The sequence below is a fragment of the Heloderma suspectum genome, chromosome 4 (assembly GCF_057233095.1).
Source record: "Heloderma suspectum isolate Gila_16-S chromosome 4, 16-S_ref, whole genome shotgun sequence".
Classification (NCBI taxonomy): Eukaryota; Metazoa; Chordata; class Lepidosauria; order Squamata; family Helodermatidae; genus Heloderma; species Heloderma suspectum.
Genome location: NC_139461.1, coordinates 268,805,469 through 268,821,302, shown reverse-complemented (window position 1 = coordinate 268,821,302; position 15,834 = coordinate 268,805,469).

The window sequence follows — 15,834 nt, the reverse complement described above, 5'->3', positions numbered from 1 at the left end:
TCTATAACATGATTTTTTCCCTCATAACTGGTTCAAGGTTGCTCCAAGCATTATACGTCTGGCATAGGCATGTGAAACATATGGCATCTTTTAATTTGCAAACCCTAATAACAGAGGGGTAGCTGTGATAGTCTGTTGCGGCAAAAGCAACAAAGAGTCTTGTGGCACCTTAAAAACTAACACATTTATTCTGGCAGTGGACAGTGTCCACAAAAGCTTATGCCAGGATACGTTTGTTAGTCTTTCAGGTGCCACAAGATTCTTTGTTGCTTTTCCTAATAACAGATTTCTTGTGAGTGTATCTTTGAGATTTTCAAAGGCACTCTAACACTCTTCTGTCTATTAGTCTTCAGAGTGAAGTGAGAATTTACCCTTCTTGCAATTCAGCTTCTTCCCTGTAAGAAATACATTAAGATGCCTGGTCAGTGATGCATGTTGCTTAACAAACCTGCAGAATGCAGCAACACTCAGAACTTTTTACAGCTGTATGATCCTCTATGGCTTAGGCCAGGGGGTGGGCAGAAGGTAGATAATCTGCCGTAGATCTCTGCAAGGTTTGAAGTAGAACTGCAACTTCCAATCATATCCAATTGTAGTGTTTTGCAATGGCAAAATCAAAATTACTCCATCCTTACATTATACTGTTAAAATTAAGAAATCTGGAGTGGGGGTGGGGTGACAAAGACTGTATTTTTGTGTGCTCTGTTCAGTTCCGATACTGAAAACAAATACCTGAGCTCAGAATTCTTTAACTGTAAGTGTATGTCTTTTGCACTTGGTTCTGGTTGGTGGATCTTGGGGTTCTAGTAAAAAACAAAGTAGATCCTGCAAGCCTCTAGTCTGCCTACTCTGGTCTTCCCTGGAAATGACATAGCCCAAGTTCCTTACATAAGTTTAGAAAAAAAAGTGCATCTACATGATAATAACTTCATCCCATTGTCAACAAGTTTTTATAGAATAGCTATAACACTCTCTACATGTTCATCCAGTGTTGGGGGGGGGGGAACCATAACGTCATCCAAAAAAGGCTACTTCCCCTGTCAGATTTTTCCCACACATTATCTTCATTATACACTGAAAGGTAGCTGAAGAATTGGTGAGAACTTAGGGCACCATGTGGAACATCCAGGTATGAAGTGGTGTGGTAAAAGGAGTAAATGATGTACCTTGTACTTCTGGGAAGGATCCAATGGTGTGCTCCCACTAGCTAAATGGATGTTGCAGTAGTGTAAACCAATGCTTGCGCAATATAACCAGTGCAATAGGAAAAGTGATTTGCTGCCAAAATTCACCCACTTTTCCCCATTGCACTAGTTATGTTGTGCAAGTGTTGGTATACACTAGTGCAATGTCAATAGTACTAGCATTGGGACACCAATAGATACTCCACTTAATATCTGGTTTAAAGTTCAAGTATGGAGGAGACCCACTCAGTTCCAAAAAGGAAGGGACCGTGTCTTCAATCCTATGGAGAAAGTAAGTATTCTTATGAGTCATATTATTTCAGTTTTGATAGTCCAGTACCATCCAAAAGGCTAGGTTCTTTCTTTTCAAGACAACTGGTGGAGCACAGGGGCTATTCATTTCCTCAGTTACTCACATGGTTAACAATTCATTTACATGGAAAAAAATGGACTAGTTCTTTCTTTAAAAACCATATTGTCATAAATAAAAGGTATGAATAATTCCAGACACACAGCCCAGCTCAAGTACATGTCTTGAAAAAGTTTTGTCCGCTTTTCTAAATATCATCTCTTGTAAGTGGGCATGAAGTTGAGAATTAAAGGTGGAAATCAGCACAGTCTAAAAGAAAGGGTTTACTAGTTTTCCCAACCAAGACATCAGGCATTGGTCTAACTTTTTCTCTTGGCCAATATACACTTCAGGGGTAAAGTGATGCTGCAAGAAGTTGCATTGGTGATCTGGACACTGTAATAAAATATTTCACTGGTAATAGTAAACAAACCACATTATCCACTGATACCTCAAAAGAGGGATCTAGAGCAACATTATTACAAAAATAAAAACCTTGGAGAACAATGGCATATGCCTCAAGACTTAGGGCATCTCTACATCAGCCTAAAATCCTGCATTTAAAATGGGGCTTTCTGCTTCTGTTTTAAATGCAGGATCACAACTGACTCCCTTCACACACGTTCCCTTTCCCCCCTCCTTCTCCCCATATCTGAGTCTTCCATTATCTATCATTGATCTCACTCCTTTCTGCTTTAACTCTTTTCACGGAGGAAACTGAAGCGGAACACAAGTGGGGTAATTTGATAGCTCATTATCTGCGACCTATTTAAAAATGGAACAAAGGGCATTTAGTGCAGGAGACGCCCTGGAGGGTCATGGCAGGGTCATGGCATCAAGTAAAGAGCCTGCAAACTTCCGTGAAGGAGCAATCTCAATCACAGGATAAAAGCTCAGTGTGAAGGAGCCCTTACAGAAACAGAGGACCAATATACACATAGGAAATCAAGCGCTGACCTTAGTAAATATGACTGAAAAAAGTTTTAGGGTGGAGGGAGATGCCCAAGCTTTGGGGTTTCCCTAAACTAGCTTTTTGGATCGTGGCCAGTATTTCCAGATAAACAGCCCAACCTTTCTATACATGTCTTTTCTATACAAGCCGGACATTCTCCATCAATATCTCATGCAGCTTTCAGATCCTTGATTAAAAAGCACAAGGGGTCTGCATGTTGTTTATCTACATGTTTTATGTTCACCTAGTGGTATTGCCCCCCTTCATGGATCACAGCCTTGTTGTGGCAAAGGGGCTTGCATAACTCAGTGAAGCCATAAGCTATGCCGTGCAGGGCCACCCAAAACGGACAGGTCATGGCAGAGAGTTCTGACAAAATGTGGTCCACTGGAGAAGGAAATGGCAACCCACTCCAGTATTCTTGCCAAGAAAACCCCATGGAACGTATCACAAGGCTAAAAGATATGACGCTGGAAGATGAACCCCTCAGGTCGGAAGGTGTCCAATATACTACTGGGGAAGAGCAGAGGGTATTTCCAAGTAGCGCCAGAAAGAATGAAGCAGCTGGGCCAAAGCCGAAAGGACACTCAGCTGTGGATGTGTCTGGTGATGAAAAGAAAATCCGATGCTGTAAAGAACAATATTGTTTAGGAACCTGGAATGTAAGGTCAAAGAATCAAGGTAAGCTGGAGGTGGTCAAACATGAGATGGCAAGATTGAACATCGACATCTTGGGAATCAGCGAACTAAAATGGACAGGCATGGGCGAATTTAATTCACATGACCATCATATCTACTATTGTGGGCAAGAATCCCTTAGAAGAAATGGAGTAGCACTCATAGTCAATAAAAGGGTGGGAAAAGCAGTACTGGGGTACAATCTCAAAAACGAGAGAATGATCTCAGTACGAATCCACGGCAAACCATTCAACATCACAGTAATTCAAGTCTAGGCCCCAACCACTGAGGCCAAAGAAGCTGAGGTTGATTGGTTCTATGAAGACCTACAACACCTCCTAGAACTAACACCAAAAAAAGATGTCCTCTTCATCATAGCAGATTGGAATGCCAAAGTAGGAAGTCAAGAAATCACCGGGATAACAGGCAAGCATGGCCTTGGTGTACAAAATGAAGCAGGACAAAAGCTAATAGAGTTTTGCCAAGAGAACACGCTGTTCATAGCAAACACTCTTTTCCAACAGCACAAGAGATGACTCTACACATGGACATCACCAGATGGTCAATATCGAAATCAGATTGATTACTTTGCAGCCAAAGATGGAGACGCTCCATACAGTCAGTAAAAACAAGACCTGGAGCTGACTGTGGCTCAGATCATGAGCTGCTTCTTGCAAAATTTTGGCTTAAATTGAAGAACATCGGGAAAACCACTAAACCATTCAGGTATGACCTAAATCATATCCCTTATGAATATACAGTGGAGGTGAAGAATAGATTTCAGGGATTAGACCTGATAGACAGAGTGCCTGAGGAACTATGGACGGAGGTCCGTAACATTGTTCAGGAGGCAGCAACTCAATCTATCCCAAAGAAAAAGAAATGCAAGAAAGCCAAGTGGCTGTCTGATGAGGCTTTACAAGTGGCTGAGGAAAGAAGGGAAGCGAAAAGCAAGGGAGAAAGGGGAAGATATATCCAACTGAATGCAGAGTTCCAAAGAATAGCAAGGAGAGACAAGAAGGCCTTCTTAAATGAACAATGCAAAGAAATCGAGGAAAACAACAGAATGGGAAAGACTAGAGATGTCTTCAAGAAAATTGGAGATCTCAAGGGAACGTTTTGTGCAAAGACGGGCATGATAAAGGACAAAGAAGGCAGGGACCTCACAGAAGCAGATGAGATTAAGAAGAGGTGGAAAGAATACACAGAAGAACTATACAGGAAAGATCTGAATGTCCCTGATAGCCATGATAGTGCGGTCACTGAACTGGAGCCGGACATCCTCCAGAGTGCAGTCAAGTGGGCCTTAGGAAGCATTAGTAACAACAAAGCTAGCGGAGATGACAGTATTCCAGCTGAGCTATTTAAAATCCTAAAAGATGATGCTGTTAAAGTGCTGCACTCAATATGCCAACAAATGTGGAACACTCAACAATGGCCGCAAGACTGGAAAAGGTCAGTTTACATTCCAATTCCAAAGAAGGGCAGTGCCAAAGAGTGTTCAAACTACCGCACAATTGCGCGCATTTCACATGCCAGCAAGGTGATGCTCAAAATCCTACAAGCTAGGCTTCAGCAGTATGCGAACCGAGAACTACCGGAAGTACAAGCTGGGTTTCGAAGAGGCAGAGGAACTAGAGATCAAATCGCCAACATTCGCTGCATCATGGAGAAAGCAAGAGAATTCCAGAAAAATGTCTATTTCTACTTCATTGACTACGCTAAAGCCTTTGATTGTGTGGATCACAACCAACTGTGGCAAATTCTGAAAGTGATGGGAGTACCAGACCACCTTCCCTGTCTCCTGAGAAACCTGTACGAGGGTCAAGAAGCAACAGTAAGAACCAGACATGGAACAACTGAGTGGTTCAAAATTGGGAAAGGAGTACGACAAGGCTGCATATTGTCACCCTGCTTATTTAACTTATATGCAGAGTACATCATGAGAAATGCTGGGTTGGATGAATCAGAGGTCGGAATTAAGATTGCTGGGAGAATTATCAGCAACCTCCGATATGCAGACGATACCACCCTAATGGCAGAAAGCGAAGAGGATCTAAAGAGCCTCTTGTTGAGGGTGAAAGAGGAGAGTGCAAAAGCTGGTTTGAAACTCAACATTAAAAAAACTAAGATCATGGCAATTGGCCCTATCACTTCCTGGCATATAGAAGGGGAAGAAATGGAAGCAGTGACAGATTTTACTTTCTTGGGCTCCAAGATCACCACAGACAGTGACTGTACACCACAGAACACCACAGACGCTATTTGCGTTGCCCTTATTTTCGCCGTAGTCTACGTAAAGATTTACGTAGACTACAGCGACCAAATAAGGAACGCGAATGGCGGCTCCCTATGGGGGCCACCATTTGCGTACGCAGTTTTTTTTTTTTTTAAAGTCACCCGTGATAGGCTACGTGACGATTAACGTAGCCTATCATGGCTGACTTTGCAGATCTAGCCATGATAGGCTACGTTAATCGTCACGTATCCTATCATGGGGCGTTTTTTTAAAAAAACTTTTTATTTCGCGGCCGGGCGAGGCGGGAAGCCTCCTCCCCGGCCTGAATTTTGGCCGGGCGAGGTGGGAAGCCTCCCCCCCGGCCTGAATTTCGGCCTGGCGAGGCGGGAAGCCTCCCCCCCCGGCCTGAACTTTGGGGGGAGCAGCGAAGCGCCTCCCCCCCACCGCGAAGCAAGCTGCGAGACCAGGTAAGTGGCTTTCGTGCACCCCTAGTGAGAGCTGGACTATAAGGAAGGCTGAGCGCCGAAGAATTGATGCTTCCGAACTGTGATGCTGGAGAAGACTCTTACGAGTCCCCTGGATTGCAAGGAGGTCAAATCAGTCCATCCTAAAGGAAATCAACCCTGAGTGCTCATTGGAAGGACACATACTGAAGCTGAAGCTCAAATATTTTGGCCACCTAATGCGAAAAGAAAACTCTCTGGAAAAGACCCTGATGCTGGGAAAGACTGAAGGCAAAAGGAGAAGGGGACGGCAGAGGATGAGATGGCTAGATAGCATCACGGATGCAATGAAGATGAACTTGAGCACGCTCCGGGAGAGAGCGCAGGACAGGAAGGCCTGGCGTGCTATGGTCCATGGGGTCACGAAGAGTTGGACACGACTGAACAACTGAACAACAACAGTGGTATTGTCCAGTGCTCTTGGGTTGGCTTTTTGTTGTACTGAAATGCTATATGAAGCTGTCATAAGCCTACTCATTTTATTTTTAGAGCCAATCTAAATGCCTTAACTAATATATTATGGAAAAAATAATAATTAAAACTGAACCAGAGTAATCAAAATAATTGAAGAAAATACATTTTCTGATGCACTATTCTGGTTTGTTTATGTACAAAATTTGTTAATTAGTGATGAACCTATCAGTCATTAGCAAGGTTCTGCAATATTATTATCTTAATTAATTATGATGATGATTATATTACATACATCGTGTAGGCACCACTAGCAGCTCTGTAGTTAAGCATACATTTTTTTCTGTTTTAAACAGAATTTAATCCCTTTATAACCCATGAAAATTAACACATTTCATCACCAAAAATAGAGTATCTCCTCAGCCAATACAAAATGACTTTTATAAACATTTGCTAGATTGAATTGGTCTTTTTCTGTACATTTAATTATTGCTTCCTTTAAAAATGTGGAAATGTTTGCCTTTCCCCCTCCCCTTTCCAGATATTTGGAGCATAAACAACATCAGACATTGCCCATATATTTCTGTTCATTAGATTTCCTATACAAATTGATATAAAGAATGATATGAAGTAATGAAAAATAACAACATAGGACACAAATCAGCCAAAGTCAAGCAATTTGAATCCCACTGAGTTTAATGGGAGAACTGGGGGTGTGATTAATTCTCTCTAACTGCAATTAATGGGACTTAAACATATTTAGTGTTGGCTGGATCATATTCTTGATTTTTATTAACCTGGGGGCCAAACTATATGGGACATTATTCATTAATTTAGCCCTTGTATGGCTAGTTAAAAAACAAAAACAAATAGCCAGTATGAGAAGAACCAAATAGATCAGGACTCTGATATGAGGCAGGAGGCTTTAGCACTTTGCCCCCATTGTTGTCTCTATTGGACTCTCTCTCTCTCTCTCTCTCTCTCTCTCACACACACACACACACACACACACACACACCCCTGCTCTGCTATTCTCAAGAGGAAGAAATTCTCCACTGGCACCAAGAGGATATTTTATCCCAGTGCAAATAGCAGGCATGGGAGGGGTGGGGGAGGCAATTCCAGTTAGGACCATGGCAAGGACAAAAAGTTAACTCCATTCACCCCACCCTCCACGCTAGCTATTTCTCTCTTTTTAAAAAATCAGCTATGCAAGGGATAAACACATGAATAATATCTAGTCTAGTTTGTCCTGAGACGCTCTGGGATAGGAAGTTGCTCCTTTTCAGCCTTTGACCTTTCCAAAGAATACACCCCTGCTTGTCTGTAAGTAGGTTATTATTTAGTGTTATTATTTAGTATTTTATTCCATAAAACTTGAGACACCAGGCAACAACTAGAAAAGGGTAGAATAAATGCCTATGGTCAAACACTGGCAACTATCCAAGGGAACTTACACACAGCTTAGCAATTTGGGTCACTTTTCTCTGGCCTATTTTGTTTGGCCATTGTTCCAATGTACCCTGTAGTGCAATCCTATGCATACTTTCTCAGAAATACGTGTAATTGAGGTTGATGGGATGTATTTTCTGGCAAGTATGTTTAGGATTGCCACCTTACTTTTCGTGATGTGTATACTCCCAATCCAAAGCTACACGCATGCTCTGTCATACATAAGGAGTCCTTGAATATGTTGGCTAGCCTTCCCATTAACTTTTATGGAAGAAGGAACTCCTTCCCTCCTTGAAATTAATCATGACCCTAGTTCTAAAGTACTGCTAAGCTTTAGCAACTAAAGCATGGTCTGGCATCATGAGCACAAGCATAGATTCTAGAGCTCATTCATCACCACTTTTTTTGCACATGATAGGAGGATTTTGGAAGAGTCTACATTTTGCCTTTAGTAAGACACAGTATCCCATAATGTCTGTAATTGGAAAAGAGTGGCTTATCCTAAATGCGGTTAGTTTAAAAAATGATGATCTGAAACCACAGTTTGATCCTGGCTTGTTTGACCTAAGCACCATTACAATAAATCACAGTTTCCTGAGTTTGAATGTAACGGAAAACTGATTTATTTGAAATCAGAAGTGGGAGCTTGCAATCTCTACTCCTCCACCTCATGAAGAAGAGGAGGAAGAGGAGGAGAAGGGAGAGGGAGCGCACAACTCCAAGGCTTACCATGGCTAATTCTCATACTGGTAAACTATGATTTAGCATTATGCCTGAAGCAGGCCATAGGTACAGAGTTGGAAGGGACAGAAAATTCACCCAGTCCAATCCCCAGCTACAAGGCAAGACCCATTATACCTGCCCACACTCATATCCAGCTTGTCTAGAACCTGAAGAATGCACCAAGGCTGCAAGCCAGTTGACACAACCATTCTACTTATAGTCATGCACTTTCCCCCTTTCTTGTGATGATCCTTGTTCATGAAAATTGGGTCCATCTAAATTATTCAGTATAAAGAGAAGCTGCAATTTTGTTCTATGGTGCTCAGCCTGTATTGGAAGGTTTATGGTGGATGGCCAAGAAAATGAAAATGTTGGCCATGACCACAATAATAAGTTATAATCTATGTAAGAATATGTTAGTGTAATGCTTATTACTAGAGATCTATCAGACTGATTTTGTTCATTTTTTTAAAAAACTGAAGCTTAAGCAGTGTAGATTTCACTCAGTGCAGAAAATTTTGAAACTTTGAGGAAGTTCAAAGCTCAAGCTTTAACAGCAAAACAGTATGTTTATTTGCTCCCTGCCAAACAGTGCATGATCTGACATCACATATTTTCAATGTGAAACTTAAAAAAATGCAAAATGAACTTTTTCAAAAGAATGTGCCAAGCAGCGCCTGATCTGACATCACGTGTTTTCGACTTCCATTACCTGCATCCTCCCACTTTCCTTTTTTCTGTTTCTGTTTGGGTTTGTTTTTATTCATTTTGTTTCACAAGTAGGCTTCACTGGGTGCTGGTAGGTCTCGGGACAGTTGCCAGAGGCAACAGCCACGGTCTCCCCCTTGGATTGTTTTGTTTCAAACAGGATGAATCAGAGACTGAGGAGGAAGAAGCTACTGCTGCTCCTCCCGTGATGCCCTGCATGCTGGTGGGGTTTGTAAATTTCTCTCTGTGTGTGTATGTGGGCATCTCTACACCAGCCTAAAATCCTGCATTTAAAACAGGGCTTTCTGCTTCCATTTTAAATGCATGATCAGAACGGACCCCCTTTACACGTTCTTCCTTTCCCCCCTCCCCTTTCCCCCTCCTTCTCCCCGTATCTGAGTCTTCCATTATCTTTCACTGATCTCGCTCCTCTTCTTGCCGCTTTTCCTCTTTTCATGGTGGGAACTCAAGTGGAACACAATGGGGTAATTTGATAGCTCATTATCTGAGATCTATTTAAAAATGGAACAAAGGGCATTTAGTGCAGAAGACGCCTCGGAGGAACACGGCATCATGCAAAGAGCCCGCAAACTTCTGTGAGGGAGCAAGCTCAATCACAGAGTAAAAACTCAGTGTGAAGAAAGTCTGTGAGTGTGTGAGAGAGGGGGATAGTGGGCGGGGTGCAAGGCTGGCACCATATTGGATGGCTCTGGCTCAAGGCAGGTGAGAGAAAGGTGGCTTTTTTCTTCTCTCTCCCCATCTCACCTTTTGTTTTTCAGGCCCAGGTGAGGGTGGGGCTTCTTGGGTGGCGGCTTGGAACACTCCCTATCCCTGCAACAGAGGAGGTATGGTTGTGTCTATGCTTTCATGTAATGGGAGGGGGTTCTTATTGGAAGGAGGGAGGCTAACTGTGTGGGTGAATGAGAGGGAGGGAGGTGGATTGCAAGACCCTGTTTGCTATAGCAGGGGCGGGGGAGGCTTGCTTTTATGTAGTGGGAAAAGTTTGTATTATTGGGGTGATCACTGAAGGGAAGATGATGCAGGACATAACTGGAAAGTTGAGAGACGAAGAGGGAGGGAAAGAAGGAAATGCCCCCTGGAAGTTGTTCCAGTCACAAGGAAAATAGCCAAACATATTTTCATCCAGTCATTCTCAGACCACAAGCGCCTGTGGTGACATGGGCTTTACACTGGTTTATAAATAAAACGAGATAGAAACATGATCAACAATGTTTTTGTTTTTTTTAACCCCACTATATATATCAGCCTTCCTCAACCTGGTACCCTCCAGATGTGTTATATTACAATTCCCAGAGTCCCCAGCCAGCCATTCTGTCTGGGGGATGCTGGATGTTGTAATGCAACACATCTGGAGGGCACTAGGTTGGGGAAGGTCGATATATAGCATGGGGCATGGCTGGAGTTCAGTGACAGAGCATATGCTTCGCATAGAGAAGGTCCCACGCTCAATCTGTGCCAGGTAGAGCTGCTGGTAGTGGGGAACTCCTCTCTGAAAATCTGGAAAGCCTCTGCCAGTTAATGCAGACAATACTGAACTAGATGGACCAGCGTCCTGACTCAGTATAAGGCAGCTAACTACATTTGGAATTTACAGAATTAAAATCAATATGCTTTCTCGTATTTATAAAAATGGACTACAATCAATAATGCAAGTTCTCCTTATTTATTAACCGGTGGTCAGTCATGAAAGCCAGTGTGATATAGGGGTTAGAGTGTTGGACTGGGACTCGGGAGTCCCAGGTTCTAAACCCCACTCGGCCATGAAGCTCACTGGGCGACTTTGGGCCTGTCCCTGACTCTCAGCCTAACCTACCTCACAGGGTTTTTGTGAGGATAAAATGGAGAAGAGGAGGATCATGTCAGCTGCCTTGGGTTCCTTGCAAGAGGAAATAAGGCAGGATATAAATGTAATAAATAAAAAAATAAAACATGCCTCTTTATAGTAAGTTAACATTCAAGCTGCTTAATCTGATGGGGTCACCTGGGAACACTAATTTTGAGGGGTTTCTCTCTTCTTGTTACATTTTAGAAGTATAGAAGAGGTTAATTTAAGAAAGGCTGTTAAGAGATCTTCTAGAACTGAGGTGCTTGCTTTGTTTGGGTGTTTTGACTGTTTAAACCTACCAGTCACATTAATTACCCACAACTGCCTTGCTCTGCCTTGTTTTTGTGGGAGAAATTTCCTTTCTTTGTCTAAACAGATTTTCACACAATAGGTGAGCGTCATTGTGTATGTGTTATATTGCTTGTGTTGTGAGATAATGTGTAGACAAAATAATGTTTTTCCTGTCAAATATTGAGTAGGCATCAATGGCAAAGTGACAGGTGGTTAAATAGCTGGCACTTATAATGATTTCATGAAGATGTTTTCCTTTTTTGGACAGGCTTCAAGAAACCTGACTTGAAAAGAGAAGACTGACGCAATCTGTTTTGGAGGCATTGTGCAATTTTAGACTCGCTTTTAACTTGGTGTAGAAGGACACAAAAATACAAGAATAGCTTTACTAGGTCAAATCAATGGCTCCTCTGGCATATTATATTTCCTGTGGTTTAGGTTTGCCTTTTTTGTTTTCAAACTTGGGCTCTGGTGCCTTTAACAGAAGCCTAGCATGCACAGCAATTAAGCAAATGGAGCTTTGTTCTGATATGTATGAAAATGAAGTCATAAGAAAAACTCCACCTACTATGTGGGTCAGGCTGCTGAGAGAACCTCAGGAGCAGGGCTAATTTAAAAAGTTGGCAATTTTCTTCTGGCTGGAACCACTTCCAAATGTTTTAGCACAGAGGCTGGCTCTCAGGCCCAGAGGAGAAGTGCAACCAGCTTCTCCTGCGCTTTCTTTCCCCCCTTCTCTCTTTGTACCTTCCCTGAATGGTATAGCAAATTAAATCCTTAGTTTGGGAATTCAGATCACTCTCCCATGATAAGATTAGAATCTCAAAATGTGCAACCAATGCACAGGATAATGTTTTTGCCATAGAGAAGCAACCTTGCAGAAATCCTAGACCAGGGATGCAAAACCTCAGACCTGGGAGCCAAATCTGGCCCTCCTGGGATCCCAATCCAGTGCTCCAGGGTTCCTCAGATGGCCTCACAGCTTTGCCCTCAAACCACCAATGATTTGGTGGTTCCCGGGCTTTCGGACAGTTTTTTCCCCGTTCTGAAAAGTTGAACTGCCTCTTGAGGCTTAGTTTATGGCTTGGGACCACAATATCTGATGGAGTGCCTCCCCCTACATGAACCTACCCATACACTATGCTCAGCATCTAAGGTCTTCCTCCAGGTATCTCTTCCAAGGGAGGCTCAGAAGACGGTAACAAGGGAGAGGGCGTTTTTGGTGGTGGCTCCCCAATTATGGAATGATCTCCCCAATAAGGTCCACCAGGTGCCATAACTGTTATCTTTTTGGTGCCAGGTCAAGATCTTTATCTTTTCTCAAGCATTTGGTAGCATACAATGGGTTTAATTAGGTCCTGGATTTGTCTTAGGGTCATAGTTGATTCCCCTTCATGGATCACTGCCTTGTTGTGGCGAAGGGGCTTGCGTAACTCAGTGGAGCCATAAGCTATGCCGTGCAGGGCCACCCAAGATGGACAGGACATGGCAGAGAGTTCTGACAAAATGTGGTCCACTGGAGAAGGAAATGGCAACCCACTGCAGTATTCTTGCCAAGAAAACCCCATGGAACGGCAAAAGGAGAAGGGGACGGCAGAGGATGAGATGGCTAGATAGCATCACCGATGCAATGAATATGGACTTGAGCACCCTCCGGGAGAGAGCGCAGGACAGGAAGGCCTGGCGTGCTATGGTCCATGGGGTCACGAAGAGTCGCACACGACTGAACAACAACAACATAGTTGATTGCTTAAAATTGTTTTAGACTTATGTTGTCTCTGTATGTACTGTCTGTTGGTGCATTTTTAGTTAAATGGTTTTAAACTTTGCATACTGAATGGTTTCTAATCTTTGTACACTTTGTACACAGAGAGCTTCAGCTAAGGGACGGTATAGAAATGTAAATAATAATAAAAAATAATAATAATAATAATTATAATAGCTAGCAGAAAGAGCTTTAAGCTAAAATATGCTGGCATTTTGGCCCAACTCTTTTGCCCAAACTCCTTTTGCCTTTGGCCCCACCCACCACTAGAATGCAGCCCTGAAAGCTTCTCCAAAATGGAACGTGACCTTTGGAATGAAAGAGGTTCTGCACCCCTGTCCTAGACTGACCAGTTCCTCAGTGCTCAGTCAATGACCACGCTTGGACGTCACTTTAAGCCATGTTGGCTTAATAAGCTACTCACAGTAGTGTATGTTTTAAATAGTCCCACCGCACAACTGGGCTAATAAGCTACTGTGCTTGGCTTATTAAACTACTGGGCTTAATCTGACCCATAACCACCCCACCCCCTGTCCAGCTGCAGTCCTACCACCTGAGTAGTGGTGCTGTTTCACTCATTCATTACAGCACAGCATGGACTACAAGGAGAGGAAATATTTAACATAGACTAACAACCTCAGGGAAAGTCCTAAACCAGATAGGGTTTATTGTTGCTGGTATGTTTGTATGTTGAAAGGCTGCAATTTGGGGTGTGGCCTATTGAGGGGTTGCTCAACCACCCCTACAACAGGTAAAATCTGGAAGAGAAATTCTGTGGCTAAAACCAGACGTTGAAACCCAGGAACTGGATTTCCATAGGATTTCTGGTTCATTATCTTGATTCTGCCCCATATTGGGAGTTCACTGGGATCTAGAGGGCCCTGCCTCCAGTACTTGGCGAACTAATTCAGCCTTAGCATAGTACTTTAGACATCATCATGTACAAATTATGTCACCAGTATATACTAGGCTGTAGACTCTTCTGCAATGGTTCAGCAGTGACGTCCAAGTGAAAATTGTAGGTTTTCTGAGTTTTGAAGGGATTGATCCTCTGGATATTGTATTGGAATTTTTCTTCTGTTGGTTCTGTTCCTGTTCTGCTGTTTATTTGGGTTTTTTAAAGTATACTTTTATTGAGTTTGTATTTGTTTTTGTTTGAAACAATGCAAACATAATAAAGGCAGGGAGTGTAAAGGTATAAGGGATACCAGTTACAGCTCACAAGGAAAAAGTGACAGATGGGAGGAGGAGAATGTAGATACAGTCAAGTTGATCAGTGTTCATGGAGGGCAGCTAGGCATGTACATCAGTGTATGCAGTCCAGATATTCAAATCAGTGTCTGGAAGCATTGCTGATAGTAAGCTGCACATTCAAATGTAGGAAGGACAGTAAGACCCTCTGTCCAATGAAGGACTGACAGTGGGGACTTGTCCTTTCAGTGTTGTAGTACAAGTCTTTTTGCAATCATGAGTGCTTGCAAAATCCATTTTCAGTGGCTGCCTGACAATTCCCAAAGCACGGGAATGTCATTCAGGAGTATGTGGACATCTGTGAACTTCAATAAAGTCTCAAACAAAATTAATATGCAGACAGACATTCACTCAAAGGGAGCCACAGCAGGGTACGCCCACATCATATGTGATAGTGACACAAAATCAAAATCACAGCACTAATACCCAGCAGGAGAGAAGAAGGTTTTGGGTTTTTTTTAGAGAGATGATATGGCATCTAGTATGTTAAAAATAATAATTTCTGTTGAATTAACCTTAATTTCTAGTCAAGTGAAACAAGGCAGACAAGAGTCAAGAGCAGCACTACGGCTGTTTGTGTATATGTCACTTCAATTCCCTGTTCCATTCCTCTCTCATAACCTGCACATCAAATTTACTGTTGTCCAGCAACCTCCTACACAGACAGTGCATGGGTTTAACAATATATGGTAGAGTGGTCTTCTAAGATTCAGGGGGTGCTGAAGCTGACAGGCCAGATGGATGTTAACATCCTTTGTTTTGTAAATATTGCCAATTGACTGTAGTTGATGGGTTGTATTTGTTTTGTAGTTCAGAGAAAGTTATATATTTTCCATCTTCTCTCACAAGTTGGTCAAGAGTATAAATCCCATGTTCAGTCCATTTTCCCCAAGACTGTTTTGAGACTGATGTTTGTAATACAGTGTTTCAGTTTTAATGTTGTTAGTTGCCTTGAAGTGCCTTTAGCACAAAATGCAGAATAAAAATATAATAAATAAAGCTGGCCAAAATCTGAAATCAGTCTGCATGCACCAAAAATAGTGTGAAATACATTGTGTGAGAGAGTTCAGTGCTTATTAAACAAAAATAGGAAATTCTACTTTTAAAAGTTAACATCTAGGCTATATTTTTCTGATCTTAAAATCGGAAGAACTATACATTTTTAAAAACTAAAGCATAATTGTATGAAGCAGTTAATTGAAACTACTATTTAAGGCCTTTATGCTTGTTTGTTGTTCTTGCAATATCTGAGAGCCATAGGCAAATCATAAGTCTCTCATACATTTATTTTTCAAATACAGTCAAAACTTTTGAAAATATTAACATTGCAATTTGATTACAAACCTTTTTTCTTTTTTGATGAGGACATGATTTGATAATAAAAATTCAGGATGCACAATTGAAAATGGTCAAGCAAGTCACATGATATTGCTGGATGTGCATGCACTACCCACGCAAATATTTGCTTGAGTTTTAAATTCAGCT